Source organism: Manis pentadactyla, chromosome 5 (assembly GCF_030020395.1).
Source record: "Manis pentadactyla isolate mManPen7 chromosome 5, mManPen7.hap1, whole genome shotgun sequence".
NCBI lineage: Eukaryota > Metazoa > Chordata > Mammalia > Pholidota > Manidae > Manis > Manis pentadactyla.
In genome coordinates, this window is record NC_080023.1 from 71,126,877 (window position 1) to 71,150,524 (window position 23,648).

A 23,648-nucleotide genomic window follows, 5' to 3' on the forward strand; every position below is an offset into this window, starting at 1 on the left:
TAAATACAATATTGATCTGTCTTTCTTGGGCATAGAAAAGTTTTTCTTACAAACTAATCTTATTACATATTTTTATTTACTTCTTGACAGTTTTAGATAGTTTTGTTTCTTCTTTTAGTGAGACAGGAAGTTCCAGCATTCTTGTATTTCTCTCCCAATTTCCTAGAATACACTATTTATCTCAGTGTGATCCTTTTGAAAAAATTATGTAGCAGCAATCAATAAAAAGCAAGGTTCTCAATGTTAAGAGTCCAAAGGGTGATAAATGGGCCTTTTCATTCATTCATAGACCTTGTCATTCTAACTCAGTTTCTGGGCCGGCAGTGACTCCCTGCCTCTGAGCAACACTGGTCTCTCTAAGTTACTCCCTTTCAACTGCTTCAACCGCTCTGCCACGTGAACCTTTTCTGGCTCAGTGTGACTCCTACAGTCCCTTACATCTTATTCTCTCTGATGCTTCTTCAGTTGCCTTAGGCAGAAATATTTTGTTTGAGTTTCTTCAGGTAAAAAAGAAGGAAGGATGCTGTTGGTTGTCAGAGTTTCTTAGTCTTTCCCAGGGACAGGTGGTCTGAAAGTTAGATTCTTAGATACTCTGAGAGAGTCTCTCCCCTCCATCTCCCCTCCACCTCTGTTCACAATATATGATTCCTAAATGTCATCAAAGAAAAGGAAGATCAAGAGAAATCATCCACAAAGTGTAACCTATGAGTCTAGAAGTGAAGAAAGTTGGCCCTGATGAGGCAGATCTTTCTGTTTTGTTTTGATATTTTGAATGATAGTTTTCTGCATTCCTGTTCTGAAGTCTAAATGTCCATAAGGTAGCAATTATCCACTTTAATTATGAAAGAAAAGGACCCAAAAGGAATAGTGATTAAGTAAAGCAAAGAAAAAAGAAAGGGGGTCGTGGTGTTCTTTAATGAGTGAAGGTAGGTGAGTTGGAAGATTAATCTTTGGACAGAAAACAAGCTCTTTGTTACATATGAACTTGAGACTGTGCCTTCCTGGAAGTCATGGAAAGGGTCATTGCAAAATCATTCACACAATTCCTCCTACCTTTCATCAGATTTGAGTTGACTAGCTGTCATAAGCTTTGGGTTGAAAATTATTACTGACAGTCTGGTAAAATTTTGGGTAAACAAAGGGAAATGTCAGTCCCAGGGTTAACTGGTTTAGGACAAAAGGATATTCTGTTAATACCATTACAAACAGGATCAAAGAGAGTTCATTTAGTCATCACTATAAGCACTTATTGATATATGTCTAGCCACCATTGTCAACATTATTAACATTTCTGGGGTTTCTGTATTAGGTACTGAAAAAGGAGTTTAAATTCAAAAATAGTGAGTTCTTTCATTTAAATATAATTGAGAATAAAGATATTATTATATAAAATTAAGAAAAAGAAACAATAGTATTGAGATATATAGAGATTTATACATTAAGGTGTTCATGATACAGCCAGTAAATGAGTTATTCTTGTGATTCTTTAAATAAGTATTCCAGGCAGAATAGAGAATTACTTTATTCCATTCAAGGCTTAATCACTTAGACAATGTTATGATGCAACTGAATATATTTATACATGCAAAAGTTTATTTAAAGTTCTTTAGCACTCATCCCCACCCTTTTTTTTTCAGGTATAGAATCTACTGCAGGAACCACAGTGCTTAGGGCTAGTATCCTTTATTGTTGTGTGAAGTTTCTGGCTCACAGAGTATTCTGGAAAGGCAACCTCTGAAGATAAAAGAAGTTTTTAGTGGAATGGCTAACAAGGATGGGCCTTTCCAGACTAGAGTAGTGATAAGTGGTAGACGTGGATCAGTGCTGGGGCAGGGGACACTTGGCAAAGACAGAGTGAAAACAGCATGTGTCCCAACTATGGGATTTCTCTTTTGCTCATTTTCCTGTAGTCAACCCCTGACACTGAGATAGCAGCTGGGCTCCCCAAAGTATATTTGAAAGTATGTGGTCTATGGAGTTACACCCTGATTCATCACCTGCTAGGTGTGTAATTTGGGGCAAGCCACTTAAAATTTTGAGACTCAAGTTTCCTCATCTGTAACATGAGGATTATAATATGAGATAAAATGAGAGTCTACCTTTCAGGGCTGTTGGGAGGATAATAAAAATTCATGTAAAGCCCTTGGAACATAACCAATGCTCAATAAATAAAACATTATTGCAGAAACTTCCTTTGTAAAAATTTCAGTCTTGACTTTCATATAAATGAATTGCCAACTTTGTAAGACGATATCTTCTTCATCTTTAATTTTCAGCACAAAATGGCTCTGTGACTGTGAGAAATGCTCTTAACCTTTATATGATTCAGTTTCTTCACACATGAAGTAACAGGAGTAATATCTTGAGTACTGCTAGAGCTCCATAAGCTGATGGTGCTAATAGCAGGCTATCCATTGTTCTTGATCATAATTAAAGCAAACTAGAGGCATATGTGCCAGTGCTTCACAGTGCAGCATAAAAGCAGGCATCAGTAGCATGGCCTGGGGCTAGATGAGCTACATTTCTACACGGTGTTTCCACTTAGCATGGCTGAGTGATCCTGGGCAAGTCACTTAGCTCTTTTAAGCCTTAGTTTCTTCATTTTCTGGATTTCCTTTGCACAGTTTAATTTTCCAGTGGTATTATAGAGAAAATCTTTTGTCTTCAAACCCCTTTTACATCATCTGCCCTAGTGGTGCTCTACCTTCCAAATGCAATAAATAGTTCTAACGAAAATATTTAATTGTTTTACCAAACCTGGTAGAACATCAACACTTCATTTTCTCTCCTCAGTCAAACAGAAAAACATTTCTAGTGTCATTTCTTTTTTAGTTCTAGACCTATAAAATAATTATGATAAATCTTCAGTAGAAATTTGATATATTACAGAAAATTAAATGTTATTAAATTATTAAAACAGAGAAGGGAGTATGAAGGCGTATACTCATCAATCAGCACTTCCTCAATATTTACTTTGTAGCTTTCACTTTTCCTGAGTGAACCTGAAGGTTCATGACATGTAGTACCTGTACAAACACATCTGTATTCAGGAAAGGTTTAGAATATTTCTCTTCCAATATTAATGGCCTACTATAGTGAACAGGAAAAAATATTGTGGAATCAGTATTTTTAACTTAATAAGAAGATAGGATTTGAGCTACATATCCCCTCATCTTTTCTAATGCTGAGATCCTGTGATTTTTATATGTTCCTTAAGGAGTTTATTGGCTATTAAAAATGGCAGTATTTGAAATGATCTCCAGAGATGTAACTAGTGTGGGTCAAAATGGCTTTGTCTCAAGATGCTGAATTGTAAATGCTATAAAAATTTTTAATACAACTTTTTTAATCATATAAAGTTTAACACTTTCCTTCCCTTTCGCAAATGTTTTCCCATCAGTCGTCATCCTAGAGTGAGTTCTCCCCAGAACCTGAGATCCAGAAGCTGGTGCATATTGATGGAGACTGAGTCCTAGTCCAGGGCAATGAACTGCCTAGCCCAGACAGACATGGTATGCAAAGAGGGCATCCTATTACCTACCATTTTCACCGACTTTTATATTCATGCTACTAGATCTTCATGACAAAATTGCTGCATTGGTTCTACTCTAAAATTTCATTTTTCTGATGCTGTTACTTAAACATTTATAATTTTGTCCCACTGATAATGTAGTGAAAATAGAAAATCTTAATGATGAAAATGCAACCCCAATAATGAGCAACTATATATAAGTTGAAGAAAATCTTCACATGTTTTATTATCATGTGGATAAATTCAAAGTCATCAGAAAGATCTAGAGAAAAATCAATATATTTATTACATACAAATTGATTTTAGTATCTTTTTCAAATATCCTCATATCATTCTTCTGTGCAAAATATATATGTGTAGAGAAATAAAAGCTGATGACATAATTAGTACTTTATAACTTTATAATAAATGAATTTCTAATAACAAATATCAAAATGAGGATTTTTCACCTTACCAAAAAAATCATTTTCATATATTCTTCAAAACATGATTGTTGAATAATAATGGATGATATAAAATGTCTGGTAGTTTCTTAGGTACATTTCAAACATAGGTTCATGGGATTTTAATAACTATGAAAGCAATACCTTGAACTTAAGATTATGTTTTATAAAATGCATTAAGTTCTGAGGAAACTAATCCATACTCTCTTCAGAATCTAGATAAATCTAACACAACATTTGGAACTCCAAACTGGATTTTTTTTCCCCATCAAAAAAGATCTTTGCTGTTAGGAAACTACTCCCAGCCTTAACAATAAAACGGTATTATCCAAGTGGCCAATAAAGAGTGTCTCACCTGGGGATACATAGCCCCAGTCCTCCTTCCCTAAGTTCCTTGAGGATATTTTTTCCATTCAGGAGATGTATTTCCATCAGCTATTTGTTGTCATCCCATGACTTCATAGGGCCTTTTGTTTTCATAATTTACCATACAGCCTTCCTTATAATAGCTGGCAGAACACCTGCTACCAAGCTGGGTTCTTACAGAAGGCCCAGAGAAAACCCAAGGAAAATAAGCAAGTGAATCATCATGCCAAGAAATGCCTCCTGCTCTCCAGTGTGACCTGTCTCAGGTACATCGTGGCCCCCTTCTCTGCCTCAGTGTAGTCGGTGCCACCTTAGGACCTGTCACTTAGAAGACTTTCTGGACATCCATGTTCCTCAAACATGACAGTCTGGTAGCTAGAAAATAGTTTCTTCCTCTAACCTTGAGGGCCTTGGTCTAGGTGTATTTTCTTTTTAAAGAATCTACCTCATTCCAGGATGAAAAAAATCAGAAATGACTGAAGTCCATGACAGAATAGTCATCACCTTGGTACAACTCGATTGGCCCAGCATTCACATGGGCTGTAAGCACAGGAGCAACAGGAAGGTGGTTCACTTGGATTTCTCTACAAGTTTCCTTGCTTTGACTAACTGGAGCAGTGCAGTTGGGATAAAGACCTACTGCCTGAATAGGAATCATAAAGTAAAACATAGTAGTAAAGTAGAAATAACCAAATAGGGAATCTCATTGTGTTTTCTAGATCTGACCAATCAAATGCTCAAGATCTATGTGACTTTGGGCAAAGGAGTTTTTTACATGAGGGTATTACTGTCCTCACTTGTAAGATTCCTACACTCTTTTTCATATCCGTGAGTTATAGTCTAATTATTCAAAGTGAAAGCTGTCTAAATAAAGTTTTGTTTGGTAGACATCCACCATATCCTTAAATGAGAAGTAAGTCCTAGACTCAGAGTAGAGATAAGACATTATAAAATATAGGTTTGGAAATCTTATTGAATTGTCTATTTAATGAATAATAAGTGAAAAGTGGTAGTTTTCCCACATAATTCATTTTACTAGGTTTAAGTCTTTTACATCTGATTGCATTATTAAAGCCATGTTCAGTGAAAGTGATCTTTTAATGTAAAGACTTTTTCTGAGGTGTTTAATACAGAATCATGACCCTGTACCCAGATCCTAAGATTTGAATTGTGATCTGTCCCATTTGGCTAATTGTTTTCTTTTAATAAAATTCTTAACATAATCTATATTTGATATTCCTATAACCTTAGCTATTAAAATCCATCTCTACTCTTCTTTGGACTTGATCTAAGAAAATGTTGTGTCATTCGTCACTTACTACAAGATGTTGATATTATGATACATGATACTGAATGTCCGAAACCTCAATTCCCTTATCTGTGAAATGAAAATAATCATACTCAGTTACTGCTCTGTAATTACTTTCCTATTCCTTAGGCAAGTCATGAGGAAGGAAGGCAAAGCAAAAACTTCCAGTATCGAACGGGCTATTTTCATTCTCTTGTCTATTTTAGCATAATTTAGGACCATGTAAATCAGGACAGAAACATTCAAGACCATGGCAGAGGGTGATTGGTTTATTCTTAATTGGGTGTCAGCAGATCCCTTTAAATGCATTATATTATTATTGCCTGTAATAATTATATTATTCTTATCCATAACATTTAGAACTTTGGTGAGAAAGTAAAAACCAGTTTTAGGTAATATATCATTTCGTTTGAGAGAAATAGGGCTCCACCTCTAGCTTTCTTCCCTACACAGGGTCCTCTTTCTCACCAGGGAAATCTTTCTTCTGGTGTTTTCCTCTCCATAGTCAGTTAACAGTTATTGATCCACATTATGAGTAGAGAGGTTTATTACCTCTGCTCATGCCTACGCCCACTGGCTCATTCCTAGTTTCTCCCCCTTTCTCAGCATGTCACAACAGCCCTCTGCACAACAGATTGTTTGCCATGATATGGATTCCTTTTTGTTGTTTTGATGAAAAATGTCATGGGACTTGTGGAGGGAAGTGGTTATCAGAAGAAATATTTTAAGAACCATTATTTAACCCATTTAAAAAGTTCTGCAACTGCATAAACAGTGTGGAAATGCTTATGAATTCAGTTTTTCTGCATCATTTCTTTTTCTTTCAGTTTATGAATAAATACTGGTATGAGCTGATGGTAATATGCCTTTATATTACATTATGATTTATACTTGCCTAGCTGTAAAAGCCATGGAGTTCATATTAAAATCAAAGAAAATCAATGTAACACCAAATTCATAAAACTTAGCACAGATTTATTATAATGACAACTCCTTATATTTGTCATGTACACAGTGTACATGGCATTTCAACATCCAGTATCTGATTGGAATCTTATTTGACAGGTAAGGGAATTGAGACCTCAGTAGGGGAAGTAATACACCCAAGGTTGCTCTGTTAAGTGGCAGAGTCCACCTGACTCCCATTCCAGTTCTCTTTCCATCAAACAAGGACACCTTTCTATTTGCTGCCACTCTTGGTGGTACTTAGGTGTTCCTTATTTCTCTAATTCTCCTTCAAAATTTGCAATGGTAGAGAAAAGAAATGTAAATAATAAAAAATATATTAGAAAAACTATACTGTTGCTAAGAAAGTTATTCTGCAAATGCAGACTTTATATCCTTATGGTGTGTTTTATTATAGCCTTATAGAATGAAAATACTGCCTGTTTTTTACTACAATTCCTTAAAAGTACTCTGTTGATAGAGAAGATAAGTAGTGACTCTGTGGCATCTTACTACAGCGATGGACAGTGGCTGCAATGGGGTGTGGGGTGGGGGCTCCATAATATAGGTGAATGTAGTAACCACATTGTTTTTCATGTGAAACATTCATAAGAGTGTATGTCAATAATACCTTAATAAAAAAATTGTATGAAAAAATATTTTGTTGATATAATTGAAGTAAGTACAGTTTAGGAAGGCAAGCTTACATATGGCTATAAATTTATTTTTACTATTAAAATGTACTCCACATTTTTATAGTTTGAGTAATACAGAAATTACATGAACAAAATAAGTATCAAAATACCCATTTTAAAGTAACTATTAAAACTATAAAATATGAATAACTATAAACATTCCTGTTATAGTGAATAAGTGATTTATGAATTATAACATGGAAACAATGACTATTGCATCATTAATTTTAATGATTTTTTAAAATATTGTAAGATGAACTTTAAAACCTTCAAAGGATCCACACATATGGAATTTATCAAATAGAAATTATAATGGGTTCTTTAGGTGACATATATTCTTTATAAATACTTAGAATGTGTCAGTAGAATTTGTCATCTTGGATGAAATGAAATGGCGTTTATGAGATCAGCATCAACTTGAATCTAAATATTTTATTGGGATAAATACTGGTCCTTGTTCTAGGGATACAAAATAAGCAGGTCACAAAATTTACACAAATAACTTGTACCAACAGAACACAGACAATTGGTATTGGACTAAAATATCCAACACAAGTTATAACAAAAATTGTAAATGTGCTAATTTTGCCCTCTATCCCAAAAAGAAATGCTTTAAAACTACTGTGTGTTAATTTTTTTTTTGCCTCCTACAAAAGAAGCTCCCAATTAGAACAGACTTTTTTTGACCCAGTGATCCTTTTTTTCTAGAAATATCTTCTGAAAAAAGACTTCATAAAAAGAAATCTACAGAAAACAAAAATATTCTTAGTATAATAGTTTAATTTTAGTCAAAAAATTAGAAACAGTCAAAGTCTGTGCCCCCAAATGGAGGAATGTATAAATAAGCTATATAACATTAACTCAAAAGAATATTATTCAAGCATTGAAAGTAACAAATATAATAATGGTTTATTCATGTATTTTATAGTTTATAAGGTTTGTTTTTTACATCTCACTTAATGATTGTGGATATAAGAAAAAAATGCCAACAAAATATCCAAACTAAAATAGTAAATCAGAAATGTATATATGACCTATGACTATAGCCACATAAAACTACACAAAGGTAAAGATTGAAATACATATATATATATATACACATATACATAAATGTGTGGATGTATGCATTTAGATAAATAGAACACACAGACACTATGCAGGGGGTTGTAGGTGTCATTGTCTTTCATATTAAGATACTTAAATTAAACAGAAACTTTTCTTAATAGTAAATCCTAAATTTTGAACAGATGTGGTATGATTATTTCACCTGAATAGATTAAACTAAAAATATTATCTTTTTTCACGATAGAATGGAATTCATAATACAAATCTTTTACTATTATTTCTATAAGAATGACTAAATTATAAGCTTTTCAAATTTTTTAATCAACCAAGATGAAATTTAGGAGAATATTAACTTGATCTGTAAAAATAAATTTAAGTATATTCAAATGTTATCCAGCTTCCCAAAATAACTCTGGAATTCTCACAGTAGCCCAACTAAAGAATAGGAATAATGTCACTACATACATTTGTTTAGTTATAATACAAAAGAAACTACAAGTATTTACTATTTTCCTTAAGGGAGTCTATTGGAGATTGTTGTTTTAAAAATATCACACTTTTATATTTTGGGGCCTTTAGCTCAATAATATCTGAGGAACATGGTGAACTCTCAATTTCATTTGTGTTGACTGTTTAAAGTGCAAAAGTCATCCTCTTGAAATATAGCTCTGTTCAACTAATGAAACTTTTTCTCCGTACGAGCATGTTAGAAAAATTTATTTCAATTTAAAAAGGAAAACATATGAGTACGACTTAACTATTGTAAAATGCTCAGTTTATGTGGATTAGGTCTTGTTATTTCTCCAATTCCTATAATGTTACTTTAGCAAACAAACAAAGTAGTCGCAGGTGAATGTATTTTAGGCAGTGTCCAAATATTCTTGACTAGCTTGAACACTTCTGTGTCCAATATTTCGGTTCTCAGGAAATGTAGACATTGAGGACCCTAATCTACCATTTAATTAACAAGCTGATGTTTGTTTATCTTCCTTTAAATCCTGAGTTCTCTACCAGCTGGCTCCTAGTTAGGGCAGAAAGACACATGGAACACAAACAGAAGAGCAAGTCAGGCCCGAGAGAGGCCAGCAATGCAGTGTCTCTGTGGGGTGCCCTGCTCACTCCCAAACAAATTTGTATCAGCATTACAGAGGAAATCTCTCTGAAATATGTACTGAAGCCAGATCATTTTTTAGAAGACAATAGATTTTCTTGGTCATATATATACTTCAGTTCACCATTCTGCTTCCTGAAAAAGAAGTTACCCTAAAACTCTGACTATATAGTCATGCATGTGATCATGCTGTTTACATTTGTACCATATCCATCATTCTCTCTGTATTTGAATTTATACACACACACATACCTGTCATTTCTTCTATCTCCTTTTTTAATATTATAAAAATTGGTGAGACCAACTACTCCATGTTTTCCTTGTATTAAATACTCCAAAATATTTTTCTTCTTCAAAAATGCTTTGAATGTATTTAAGGAAGCTGTTTTTGTAAACCCAGAACTGTGGGTCTTCACATCTTAGAGTAGAAAAGGCAATAATAGGTACATCTTTTTGCATTCAGCCAAAAAAATTACCATCCACTAAAAAAAAAAAAATGTTAAAAAATACAGTAAATTATGACTGTGCAGGAAGTGTTCAATTTTATGATTTTAACTATATATAGATGAAGAGACTTCATATATACATATCTTTAAGCATCCACACAAAATGATTGAAATTCTAAAAGCTTATACATTTCAGATTATTCTAAATTTTCCCTGAATGTCTTTCAGTGTTTTAATGGCTTTTCATCTCCATGATCAATAGGTATTACCATGTGGAGTTGTTTCTAAGGCCTAAGAAAAGGAATCAGATTGAAGGGAGTGGCTTGGAAAAATGTGTTAGAGTAGTACTTTTTTCTCATTAAATTACAAATTAGAAACAGCTACTACTCATCCATGAACCCAGTTCCACTCTCAATGGAAAGATGCTAAGACTTTGAGGCCAGACCTCCTTGGATACCTGTGTGAAGTTGAAAACAGCCACTGGGACACCTCAAGATGCTACTGTTGGGCAGGGTAGCAAAGATCACATAGAAAACCAGAACAACTTATTTCCTTTCTTCCCCAGTTACTAATGTTGACCCATGCTTCCATATGCTTTCTTCTTCATACATTAAAACTACAGTGCTGGTTTTTATTCAATACATGTTTCTGAAATGAGGATCTCAAAATCTGAGAGAGGAAATGAAGGTTCTGAGACAAAGAAAGGGAGGAGGCATGTGCTCTTATGTTCTGCCATGGAATTGCACTCAGGCAAACACTAGCTGATGTGTTTGAAGACAAAATACCTTAATGGGACAGTTTAATAATGTGAACAAAGGGCCAAAATTATGCTTCTTTTTCAGCTTTATGATTTCTGACATGAGAGATAATTGAAAGCTTACTGCAATAATTTCTATTTTTTTCTTTTTGATTTTGACTATGGTTGTTTTTTCATCCTTCATTCAGAAATAAAAGGGCTTTTTACTTTGCTGTAAATTATCTATGTCATTACTGGCTTAACAATAGATTAACTCGTTTAATTTTTCTTGCTTTTTAGTTAAACACGATGCCACTAGAACAAATGGATTATAGTGTGCATCAAAATGCATATTCTAAGCAGAAGTAGCCATGAAATGAATACCAAGTAGCTGAAGGTCCCTCAGATTCTTTTATGTGAGTTGATCGGTTGTTTAGGATACTGTTAGTGTTTTGTTTTTTTCATTCAGAATTTAACTTGAAAAACTGTGATTAAAATACCTGTATTTTTTTCTCCATGATTTATTTTGACTTACTACTCACTTAGTGACCCAGTCACTTTCTTTAACTTAAAAAATCTCAAGCAAAGCAATTCTATCTGCAAGACTTTCAAGTTTATAGTTTTATTTCTAAGGCTAGATTTCGGGAGCATGAGAAGGCTGGTTTTATGGAAGGATTTCGAATAGCACACTTTGCAGATGGGAATGTTAAAAGCAGAGGTAATGTATAATTAGACAGTGACACTCTCAGAAAACACTGCAAAAATGTGGAAAAGGGAGACTGAAGGCAGGAATAGAGGATTTAGTATGAATTGGACTGCTGGCTTGCAGATGTAATTACAAGGTTTCTCTTCCAGCTGAGAATGCCACTTAAAAGGGGGAGACCTGAAATATACACCGTGTCAGGCTGCGGTTCAGGCTCTGCCTCTAGCTTTCTAATAAATTGGTGGAAAGAACCTGGCATTTTATTAACATCCTCAGACCAAGAGGACTGAAAATTGTGGCTTCTCTACTGTTCTCTAAACTACAGTCGAAAAAAATGTCTTTTCTGCTACATTTAAGGGTAAGAGATCACCTTGCTTCTTTGTGAGCATTCCTAAGGACCTGGCAATTTTAGCAAATTGGTCGTATGTTGAAAAACAGGGATTCTGCTACAGACAAAGACCTCTGAACTCACTTCCTCACTTTGAAGATAGGTAGGACCAAATTTTAAAAAAGAATTATTGACGCATATTAGCAAAAAGAAATTTTTCTGTACCTGCAATGACTTCATTATAAAAAAAATCAAAATGTGTTTTCCTAAACATGTCTGTGCTCTTTATAAAAGTTAATTTTGCCTAGTGAGTAGTGCCGTCAAGCAGTTTTCTTGGTAATTTGCATTCTTGCCTTCCCTACCCCGCTGTTTAAAAACCAAACTTTGTTTCCTTTCTTTTTCTGAGAAAGTTATAAGTTAATGAATTTACTCTAAATATGGGACTCTAGGCCATGCTGACCTCGATTGTAATTTGATCTCCACCATCACCAGTGACAGTGTGCAGGCTAATTATTCTCATCTATGAAATGGGAATAATAACAACTACTTTGTAAAATTACTATGAGGATTAACTGAGAGAATATTCATGACACTTCCAGCCCCGCCTTCTCCTAAGGCAGTTGCTCACATTGTTAACTCCTTCCTTCCCCACTGACGTCTTGTCCCTGGTGCCCTCATTCCCCAACAACTGATCTCTAAATAATGCACATGTAATTGTAGGAACCTTAGCATGAAGGCCCAGAAGCATTTGTTACTGAATTAACTCGGCAGTGAATTTGGCATTCCTTCCCCAACCCTTCCTCTTCATTAATCCCCTTGGGCAACCCACTCCAGCACATGAGTGTAGCAGGATACCAGACGAACTGTGAAACCAGCCAGGCACGTGAGCATTTTCTCCCAGGGTTTCAGCTTGTCTGGTTCCGCCTCAAAGACCAGAGCCAGCTCATGTTGTTCACAATGAACTGACTGGCCATGTGGTCACTGCCATCAAGATGCACCGCAAGGACAGCAGTTCCATAAAATCTTGAACTCTATTTATAGCCCACTTGAAACAAACACTTCCCTGCAAAGCCTAAGGAGCCCTCCTTGAACATAGAAAGTAATTCACTAGTCCCAGGACCATCTAGGGCAATCAAAGGGGGAAAAATGCAGTAAGTCCATTTTTTCCCACCCCTCTGCCTTTACAAAGCATTTGCTCCTACAGTTGTCCCATTTCACCCTCGCAGCAGGAGGCAGACAAAGCAGCAGCTAGTAACAAATCTCAGTTTATAGATTCAAGAGGATGCCTAGGAGGTTAGAGAACTTGCTCAAGTTTACATGGCTGGTGAGCAGCTGTGGGTGGAGAAGGAAGGGAGAGGAAACTGGCTGAAGAGTGAGAATAATTTCATGTTAATGCAATCAATCTAAACCTCAGTTAATAATTATTTACTGATAAGAAAAAAAATACACAACCAAGAGAAATAATATTTTGAAATGAACTTGCAAGCTTAAAAATTGTTCATCTCCACTTCAGATAGGAAAAACCAAAGTATGAGAAATAAAAACCTATAGAGGCTCCACAAGAAAGCATTTATAAACATGCTTGTTTTTGTCTATAACTTAAACATGCTGAATGATTATATTTTAGGCCAGAAATACTTTATTGAAACCTTTCCAAATTAAAATGTGCATAAGTCAAGACAAATCCTGAAAAAGATGGTAAGAATTTTTATAAGCAATTTTAATTGACTCTGCCAGTCAGCTCTGAAATAAATACATCTTTACTTTCTTTTTAACAGGGGATGGGGGTGTTAGCATAATTCCAGTATGTGTATAAAAAAACAAGACTTCATTAATATGAATTAGTTTATGGACCAGAAATAATTTTGCTCTAGAAGAATTATTTTATCTTTATTTTGGCTGATACTTTAATTTCTAAGACTTTTCTTTAAGCATTGTTACCTGAAAAAGGTATGCAAGTACTTTTTGGCTTGAGAAGACTGTCTGGACAATTAGAATAGCTACACTGGTGTGTGTGTTTGTGTGTGTGTGTGTGTGTGTGTGTGTGTGTGTGTGTGTGTGTGTGTGTGTGTGTGTGAAGAAGAGAGAGAAATTGTTGCTTAAAGAGTGCCCCTGGGTTAGCAGATTGGCTTGGTGCCATGTTGGGATTCTCAGATTTACTGCTTCTTTGACTACTGTCGTAGCTCTGATTTATGGAGTTCAGCATCTCTTGAAAGACAAGATGTTTGGAGTTTAGGGTCTTCCTTTGATGGCCCTTCCTCTTCCCCTCTTCCCGTGCACTCTCTCTGCCTGTTTCACCTTGTGGCGACCTTGCAGGACTCAGCGTTTTTACCTGAGCTCAGTAGCTGGGGAGCCCACTAGCGCTGGGGAGAGGGCAGTGGTTTCCATTCCTGGGTGATGGAGTCATGGGAGAAACTGCGCGAACCAGCAGAGCAGGACCCGAGCCGACTGTGCTTTAAGCAGCTCAGGACAGAGCAGCTGCTGTGTCTCCCAGCCTGCAAGTGCAGCCTGCCTTTGCCACTGACCACTGAAGTGTGTATCTGTACACAGTGAGAGCTGAGTGCTGCTTCGTTAATTGGGAGACAAAAGGCCAGGTATTGTTGTTTATTGTGTTTGATACTTTGGGGATATTTATATCACCACCAACACAGGACCTAGACAAGTGTATGGTTTTATTTATACCGGTGTTTTCTGTCAGGATCCATTCAGCCCTCCAGAGTATCCAAATTGTGGCAGCCGATTGGCCCTAGGGCTGCTCTTACCCGGAAATCTGATCGGCTTAGTGTTATTTTCTTGGATTCTTTCATTAACTGCTGTTGCCAAATGATATAGCTGTTTATGTACAGAGTTCAAGTGCCGATTTGAAAGCATATGAAAACTGTCTCAGATAAAAATCTGAGTTGCTAGTTTTTGGAGTACTTGCTGTGGCTTAATCTTTATGTTACCCACGTTTTGGTGGTTGAAACTTTGGAGAGAGTAAAGTGCTTTAGTCACTGATCTGGTGGTAGAAGTAACATGGTTATTTTCTGTGTTTTTGCTTGTCAAAATAGAGACTTCTGGTTGGCTATTTTATTAGAGTGTGTGTGTGATCTTTTATTTCTAAAAAAACTTCTTGAGAACCAAAAGAAAACAAATAACGTTTTTCTATACTTTAATGTACATATATTAGCTCAGTCAGGTTATAAAGCTTTTGTTAACAGCATCTTTGAATTTTGGAGCTTCGCCCTTTGTGTACACAAGGCCAATACAGCTCCAGCGTGCATGTGTGTAGGTATGTAGGGACCTATATTTATTATGAGTGCAATAGGAATCCAAAAGGTGCTCTGGGTAAACTGGCCAGCCTTAATCCTGTACTAGTTTTGTATGTTAGCTATTTAACTGAACCTATATAAGATATAAAGGAGATATATTGTATTGTTATATTTAAACAAATATGCAGGAGATTTGTATTCATGAAACACATGCTCTCGAAAAGGGAAATGCATGAGAATTTGGTGTTGCATTAATGGGATAAAAAAATATCAAATTTAAAAAGATAATCATTAAAATGAGGAATAATTTGATGGAATACCAAAGAGTACTCAACTGCTCAAATTTTTACATCTAGTGAAAGAACAATGGCACACTTCAGGAAATCCAGTCAGCAGAAAGGAAGCCAAGAACACAAACTCTTAATAAAACATGTTGTCAACCTGTGGAATGTGCATGTCTGTCTTAACAAAGTTGAATTCTGCTGTTAAGACTGATAAAATTAGAATAAAAGTGTAAATTTTTAAATTTTATGTAAAATTGGTCTCTGGCTGAAAACTAATGATGTAAAATAAGACATATTAAAATGCAATGAACATGAAAATTGTTCAAAGCACTTAACAACTAGCATACAATATCAGAAGCATTTGTCCTACCTTTGAATTGTGTCCGTTTAGAAAGAAGAGTCTGATGTTCTAAACTAGAATGTCACCTGTTGCTACATACACAGGGACTGCTAAATTCCTTGGATACTCTCTTTACGGTTTCTTGCTTTCAGACTGTGCTAGAGTACTGGGATGGTGAGCAGAGCACACCTACCTCTAACATTGCCATGCTTTCTATTCAAGTTAAGAGCAACAACAGTTTCATTTGACAAGAATGAAACTTGAGTTGTACAAAGATTTGATGATTGGCCTTTCCATAATGGAACCTGTAGTACCTTGGCTTTTCCGCTTCTATGATCTAAAGTTTGGCTACTTCTTTAAGAGGCTTTGACATGATTTTATCTCCATGACTGAAAAGTTGTGATGTAAGGCACGTATCACTGCCTTATAAACATGAGGGTCCACGTCTCTGAGGATTGCAGTCCAATATGCTCAAATGTGGTGTCCATCTGTACCCATGGTCACCTTCCATGCCAAAAAGAATAGAAACTTAATCATCTCTTGATGAACCATAATCAGTGTAAACAGCCAAGAAATCCTTGAATAGTATCTACATTTATTCTTTAGATAAACTAATTTATCTAAACTAGCTTACTGGGATATGCAAAGAGGCTTAAAAAGGTTTAGAGATTATAGGTACTGACCTCAAAGCACTTGCCGGTCTGTTTAAACACATTTACCTCTATGCAATTAAGCTCTCCTTGTTAAGGGGAAAGATTAGCTTTTATTTATATAGTTGATAAGTATCTCTAATTTTTAAAAAAGCTCACCCTTAATACATTGTTTCTAACTCCCTGTGTTCCTTCATTCAGCTTTATACTTTATTCTAGACTTTATACTAAGTCCTGAATTACTGCACCTGTTTTCTTTAGACCTACACTCAATCTCTTCACCCTCGTCAAGAAAGCTATTACGATTTATTTCCTGGGACTGGGGAAAGACCCACCTCCTCTGAGAAAGAGATCACAGCTCACTCTGTGATCAAGAAAAGGGAGTGATTAGTGGGAAAAAATGGGGTAAGTGGCTACCAGGCAGGGCATGGCCATGTCTGTAGTGCCTAGCATTCCTGCTATTCATGCTTTCTTATCCATCTAATGTGTAATTAGGCTTGGAAACCTTTATCAACAATTGTGTACCCATACCAACATAGCTGCACTTCCATAAAAACTTTTGGTAAATTGAGATTAAATCTGATTGACAGTATACAGGACTGGCTTAAAGTAGTAGCAGTAATTTTTATGTGTCTTTACTTTAGCATTAAGGTAATTAAGTTCCATTCTGCCCATTAACTCTTCCCAAAATAGTGCAGACACAGATGAGGTAACAATGCTCACACAGCTTTGATTTGTCACTTGCAGATCCCTTAAAGTAGGCCTGGGTTATCTGAGGACAAGAACCATGGAAGGCAGGGCATGCAAAATGACAATTCTGGTAAAATGTCCCTGAGACCACAGAGTGTCCTGGCAGTCACTGGGCTCTTCTGTGGACCACTAAGCTTTGAGAATTTGACAACTGGAGGAAGAGCAGATGGCAGCAGGGGATTCTCTACTGGAGACAGAGACTAGAAAGATTTCCTGCAAGTCTGCTCAAGAGTTCTGCCTCATTTCTTGAAACCAGTGTGTCTGCTAAGGGAATGGAATGGGTGGAGTCTGGAAGCTGGAAGACAGGCCCAGACTACGACCACCTGTCACCCTTACCCACCAAAGTAACTTATCTTGAATACATAATTTTACAACAAATACAGTTACTGTTTTTTAACCCTTCAAATTATTTCTACCTGGGCAGACTTCAAATTTGATTCCATTCTCCAGCCAGGCTCCACCTAATAGCCACTCCTTACCACACACAATTTCTTAAAACCTGATAAACAATCAAACTCTTAACATCTTAATAGCCAAATGACATGTAATTCAAATAATTACTTCAAGACAATGTAACTACAACTTCCAAATATTTCTAATGGCCAAGAAACCATCAGCAGGAAATTATTGCAAAGTTTCCTATTATGTGTATATTGAATCTTAAGGGAATGTTCAAGAGTTCTACTCCAACGCATCAAAATTTTTTAAAAAGACACTTTTATATGCTCTCTTCTGATAAAATACTTTCAAGATTAGCATGCTTTGCATATTTTTATGATAAAGTATAAAACAAACTGCAGGTTGTCCCCTCTCTAACTCTTATTCTCTTGTAGAATGGGGTTTCACTTGACCGATCACTCTTAAAAGAACACGTCAGTGCATTATGAGGGATTATTTTGTAGCTATAAGAAATATCTCCTTTTCTGAAAATACTGATCACAAATCCGATCACATACCCAAGTGAACAAGTTGCTATGGGAAACACTCAAAAAACCAAAGGAAAGACCCAGAGACACCATATGAGACATGAGGGTTTATTGGGACTTACATACTGGCAGCCCAGGAGTGACCAGCTGGACAACGTTGTGCCCCACTGTCGGGAGGGAACTGCTCATGTGGGCTGAGGAGACAGACTAAGTGTGAGCTAGAGGACAAAGACTACGTGCTCTGCTAGAAGAGATCATTCTTATGCTACCAGTGCCCCAAGGGACAAAACCTTGGTCAGAGGGTCTGTCTCCCCACAAGGTGTTTCCATCAATAAGGGGGGCCTGGATTTGATCAGCTTCAAGCCATCAACATACCACAGACTTAGCATACAGCCCAAGAGGAGGGGTCGTGTAGACACAGGGTTATTCGGGGATTAAATGTTACAAGTAGACAGTGCTTGTTCTCACAATAGGTTTGTATAAGAACTATTTTCTTTTTTTAATGTAGGTTTTATTATTATTCACATATAGTAAGACCAACAGATCAGGAGGTATTTGCCATTGAAAAGATAGTTTGGGACTCACAATCCCCAGGAAGAGGGGGCATGTCTAGCCACAGGTGTAGAGGGGACCACAGAGGAAAGCACCAGACTTGAGAGGCAGAGAGAGAGATGTGAAAAGGAGGCAAGAGCCTTTATTATGGTTTCCTTGGGACGTAATGGGCAAGGCAGGGTAAGCAGGTTTAGGATCGGCTAGTTTGAGTATTTTCAACAGTTTCTGGGGCATTAGAGGCTGTCACTAGTAGTCTGGCCCTGAGGTGTTTAAGGCAGATGAATAATGGCCCAGAGTGTGAGAGGCAGATAAAGGAAGGCATTGGGGCAAGGGCTCTGACTTGCATATGAAAGGCATGCTCCCCAGGAGTCTACTGTTTTTAGGAATTGGCTAACCCTGGGCAGGCAGTCCTCCCAGGGTCAGCAAGACCCCTGATGTCAAAGCATCAGAAACACAGAAAATAAAAAGGCGTGATTAATACAAATTAACACACCCAAACAGAAATAGACTACCTTGTGTCATTTTGTCAAGTGCGGTGTTCACCTAGGTAGTCCACTCTGGACAACAATCTCTTGACACCAAATGTACCTCCTCAATTCAGATACCCTTCCTAGTAAACTCCAGAAAGGTTTTTGTTTCATTGGTGGTGTTGTTTTTGTTTAATTTAAAACAACAAAAGAGTTGATAATACTGAACTTCTTTGCTAAATAATTAGGTACACTTTACTTGTTCTACACACCATTATTCTTTGATTTAGAGACAAACAGCAAATGCTTCCACATTAGGTTTTGGTAAAACCCTTAATTAGACTGGAATTATTAAAGGACTTTTTTCACATTCACTGTTTATTTTTGGTGGGAATCATCTTCTGGCACACAATAACTAATAAATAATTGTTAAATGAACAAGTAAATGATTAAATCAACCAAATTCACTGGCAGAATTTTCTTCATCATTGTTTCCTGTCTGATTTTCATAACAAAGAAATTCAGAAAAAAAGAGTGAAATACATTAATTATTTTGTTCAAACAAAAGCTGAATCCCCTATTATTGAAAAACATCCATAACCACATTTGCCCTTATAAGCAAGCATAAAAATATGGCAAGGGAAAGGCATAAATTGATTAGCAATTGAGTTTCAGCTGAATTGGCAAAACTCACATTCAAAATGTCCCTACTCCTCAAGTCAGCAGCAATATACAGAGGGGTTGAGAACTTTTAATAGTTGAGTAAGATAATTAGCTTACAGAATTAGAATAGATCAACATGTGCTGAAAATAGCAGGTAGTCAAGAAAGGACTCAGAAATATGCCATTTTTCCTTGTATTATTTTTCCTTTCCATTTTTAAACATTTAGGAAAGAACACATAACATATATGTTATTTCACTGGAAATGGAATTTTTTTGCTCTCTTATTTAAATTCTCCATTCCAGTTATTGGAATTTCCTACACGAATTTAGTGACTAGTAAATACAGAACTACAAAAGAGCAAAGGATGATTGAGTTGGCAATAGGTATTGGTACAAGTAGACAGCCATTTGGGGAAAAAAAAGGGGGGGGAGGTCTTATCCTTTACACCAAAATAAATTCTACTGGAGTCAAAGATTTAGATGTAAATTATGAAACTATATGCCTACTAGAATGAGGCTTTGGTGTCCTGACTTACAGAGTAGGTGCTATGCCAGCCATGTCACTGAGCAGCCACGAGCAGGGGTGAAAATGACATCCAGCTGTTTGAGAGGTGCCTGGACTTGGTGACAACCACAGAGGTAACCAGAGCAGAAAGGAGGGTGTCAGAAGTGATTCTTTCTCTGTACTTGCTGCCCCGTCAGCCTCTGTGTCTCTCAGGCACGTAAGCTCCTGAGATAGAGGAAAGCAAAGATGGTGTAAATGTAAAACTACTTTCTTTTTTAATTCCCAATCATGTAGTTTATGTTTTATCCTGGGGCCAGACAAGTGTTAGGAAAAAACTGTAGAATGATATCTTGCCCTTAACACTCCTGATTCTTAATTCCACACTTGATTGAGGCCTCAAATTGGCATCACTGTTTTTAGAACCTGCAGGTCTCTGAGCTGTGTTTTCTGTTGGTGTGATAGGGAATGAGACACTGTCAGCTGTGCACTGGCCCTTCTGAGTTCCAGACTGGACTGAACCGATTCCAGAAGCTCTCAAAGCCTGGTGGGGACCAGGGGGGCTTCAGCTGGAAAGGTTTTTCCTTAAGGTTGTGGATTCTTTCTTTTTCACTTCCTTTCCTCTAGTTAATTTCTTTATCCTGGAATTCCCTCCCTCCCATGACCTCTCGTACTACCGCACACCATCCTCTGACCAGGATAAAAGAAACACTTATGTCATTCACGCTGCGTTTCTCAGACTGGCAGGCTGTTGGGAGCAATGTGCAGTGTTCTAGCAACAGATTAAGGCAGATCCACAGCACTTCAAAAGCTCGCAGGCATTGAAGAATCACAGAGGGCTACCTGGTTATATCTGGAATTTCTGCTTGGTGGATTTGTATTCACTAAGAAACCAAGAAAAGGTTTTAAGCAATATTTTTTTTGGTTTATTTTTAATGGAATCTTGTAAAAACCATCTTTCTGAAACAGTCATGATGAATTTAGTCAGGACTCTGTGAATAAAGACCAAATGTGTCTAAGCTAAAATTTAAAAGTAGGGCATATAAAGTTCACTGGCAGCCACAGGAAGGTGACATTAATTATCAGGAATATTTTATATTTGTTAAGAACACAGGTGCTATGGTCAGCTAGACCTGTTTTGAAATTCATGAACAAGTTATTTGACTATGGGAAAGCTATTTAACCTTTTAAGCCTCAGTTTTTACATCTGCAATATTAGCATAAATCACATATTTTGAAGCTAAAAAATATATATGGATTAGTCTATAGTAGAAGAAATAATCATAAAGCTAGTCAGCATAGATTGTGAATGGAGATATTTCAGCAAATAGGATTGCCATGATTTTATGGAGGAGTGAACTTTCTCTAGATCAGACAGATGGATAAAGTTGGGGAAAGTTACCAGGGAGAATAAGGAAAAAACAATGATAAATAAAACAGGATAAATCTTACTTTCACAGAAGGTAGATCTGATTATCATAGTACACAACCTTCCTCCATGGGGCCTAACATGATACCTTACTCATAGCACATGCTTATTTATGTTTGCAGAATGCGTGGATAAAGGAAAGAAGGAGACTGGAAGGGAGTAGAAAAGAATATGTAACAACACCTCCAAGATGTCTATGGGAAGCACACTGTGTTAGTCAGATTTATCTGTAATATTAAAAAGAAGAGAGACAACAAACCAAGAGGAATAGATATGTTAGTTCCACTGTATGTTCTTTATCACAGCCCAGAAAGAAGTGAGAAACCAGTGTTCTTTGAACATGCAAAGGGGTGACACACCTGTCAAATCAGAAAGAAAGAGAAGTGTGAAGTCAGCATGGTTCCTGGCAGAAGTCAAAAGGTGAACCCAGAGCTCAAACGGGAAAGACTATTAATCTTAAAGAAATGTCAAACTGGGATGAGGGCCTCAACATAGAAGAGCCTTTGGCATTTGAAGAGGTGCAAAGCATCATCATCCCTTGCTTTGCTTTATTTAGTTTTCCCTGGCTTTGCCCATTAAATGCCAATGATGCCTTCCATTTATTGTAAGAACTCAGTAACCCCTATGCTTTTCCAAACACCCCTTAAGGGAGTGGTACCACGCCCAGTGGGACCCATGGAAAGTATAAAAAAGTATTATATTCAGAAGAATTGTAAGGACCAAGCATCAGAATCCATAACATCACGCCCTTGACTTTCATGGATGTTGGAAGTGTGTTTTTATTCTTTTAAAATGAAAGCAAAGCCTCTAATTCCTTGTAAGTAATTTGTCAACTTGTTCAGGATTGCATTTGACTCATGCTTGGTGTGAGATTGATTTATATGGACCCATCATTTAGTTAGGAGATGAAAATAGCTTAACTCATACTTGCCTACACTTTCACATATAAATCTATATAGGTTTTTTTCTTCCTACATGTATTCATTGCAAACTTAATAACTCTCGTAATGTGATTTTCAAAAAATAAAAAACGACTTTGTTTCATTGTAGAAAATTGGCCCTGAAAAGAGAAGCCATCAGTTGGGTTGCTAATGAAGCCCAAAGGATGGGAAGAGGTAGAACTGAATGAGACTTAATAGACAAGAGCAGTTTTGCACAAAGGATGGGACTTGGTGGTTTTGGTCCTGTATGTCAAGGGAGTCCACCAGATGTGCTCTAAACAAGAGCAGCAACAGCAAAAAAAGGGATACATAAAATTGTTTTAATGCCTTTACAATTTACTTTAGGTCTATGTTTACAAAACTGTTAGGGGCCACTTCAAGTTTATGGTTATGGTTCATTTTCTGAAGGAATTATGAGCTACAGAAGTATTTGAGAATTTACAGATTAACAAAAATCCCAGGATATTTCCCTTTAGAGTGTTAAGAGTCATTTGTTCGTTTCTAAGGGGAAGTAACAGATACCAAAAACAGTAGATTTAACTAGTTTCATGGTTAACCCCTGCAATTACTCTAGGACCAACCCAAGCTGTCATCTTGCGCAAACCTGAGAAACAAGACCCACCCCTTTGCGTTACCTTATCTGTGTGCAGGATGTTGTCCCTACATTCCTTACATTGTACTGAACTGAGTGGTGCACTGGCATTTTCCGTATGTGTCAGAGAGGATAAGATGGAAGAGGTGTCAGGGAAAAGTTGTTAATACAGTGGCTGTATTACCTTCCTAACGCTACTATACCCAGTAAGGTTGCCAGTCATTGTAGGTTAGGGCCTCTCCTACTGAACTCAGTTTAACTTAATTATCTCTGTAAAGACCTTGCTATTCCCAAATGATTTCACATTGTGAGGTCCTGGGCGCTAGGACTTCAGCGTATCTCTATGAGGGGACACAGTTCCACCCATAACATTGGCTCAGAAGAGGGGATAATAAGGAGAGAGTGGGGGAAAATTCAGAGCTCAGGCCTGGCCTCCTTGTCACCTCCGTGCTGTTCTGGGTGTGGCCAGAGCCTCAGCATTGTCATTCTCACCTCAGAACTGGGTAGGAATGTAGAGTCCCAGTCCCAGCTGAGGCCTCACAAAGCCCAAACTGCCTCTTTGCCTAGATCCCCAGGTGTTTCCTTTGCACATTAGAGTCCAAGAAGAGCTGTTCTAGCTCC

General features: G+C 36.8%; 1 protein-coding gene across 11 annotated transcripts in view; it reads left to right on the plus strand.

Moving 5' to 3' along the window:
* ARHGAP24 (Rho GTPase activating protein 24) overlaps positions 1-23,648 on the plus strand; it is a 476,093-nt gene that overhangs the window by 323,813 nt on the left and 128,632 nt on the right. For 2 of the 11 annotated variants that reach the window (XM_036906336.2, XM_036906341.2), the window contains exon 1: positions 13,819-14,273. The exons of the other annotated variants lie outside the window; for them this stretch is intronic. The gene's annotated coding sequence lies outside the window, so the exon portion shown is untranslated. Of the gene's footprint in view, positions 1-13,818; positions 14,274-23,648 lie in introns of those variants that run through there. 11 annotated transcript variants of the gene reach the window in all.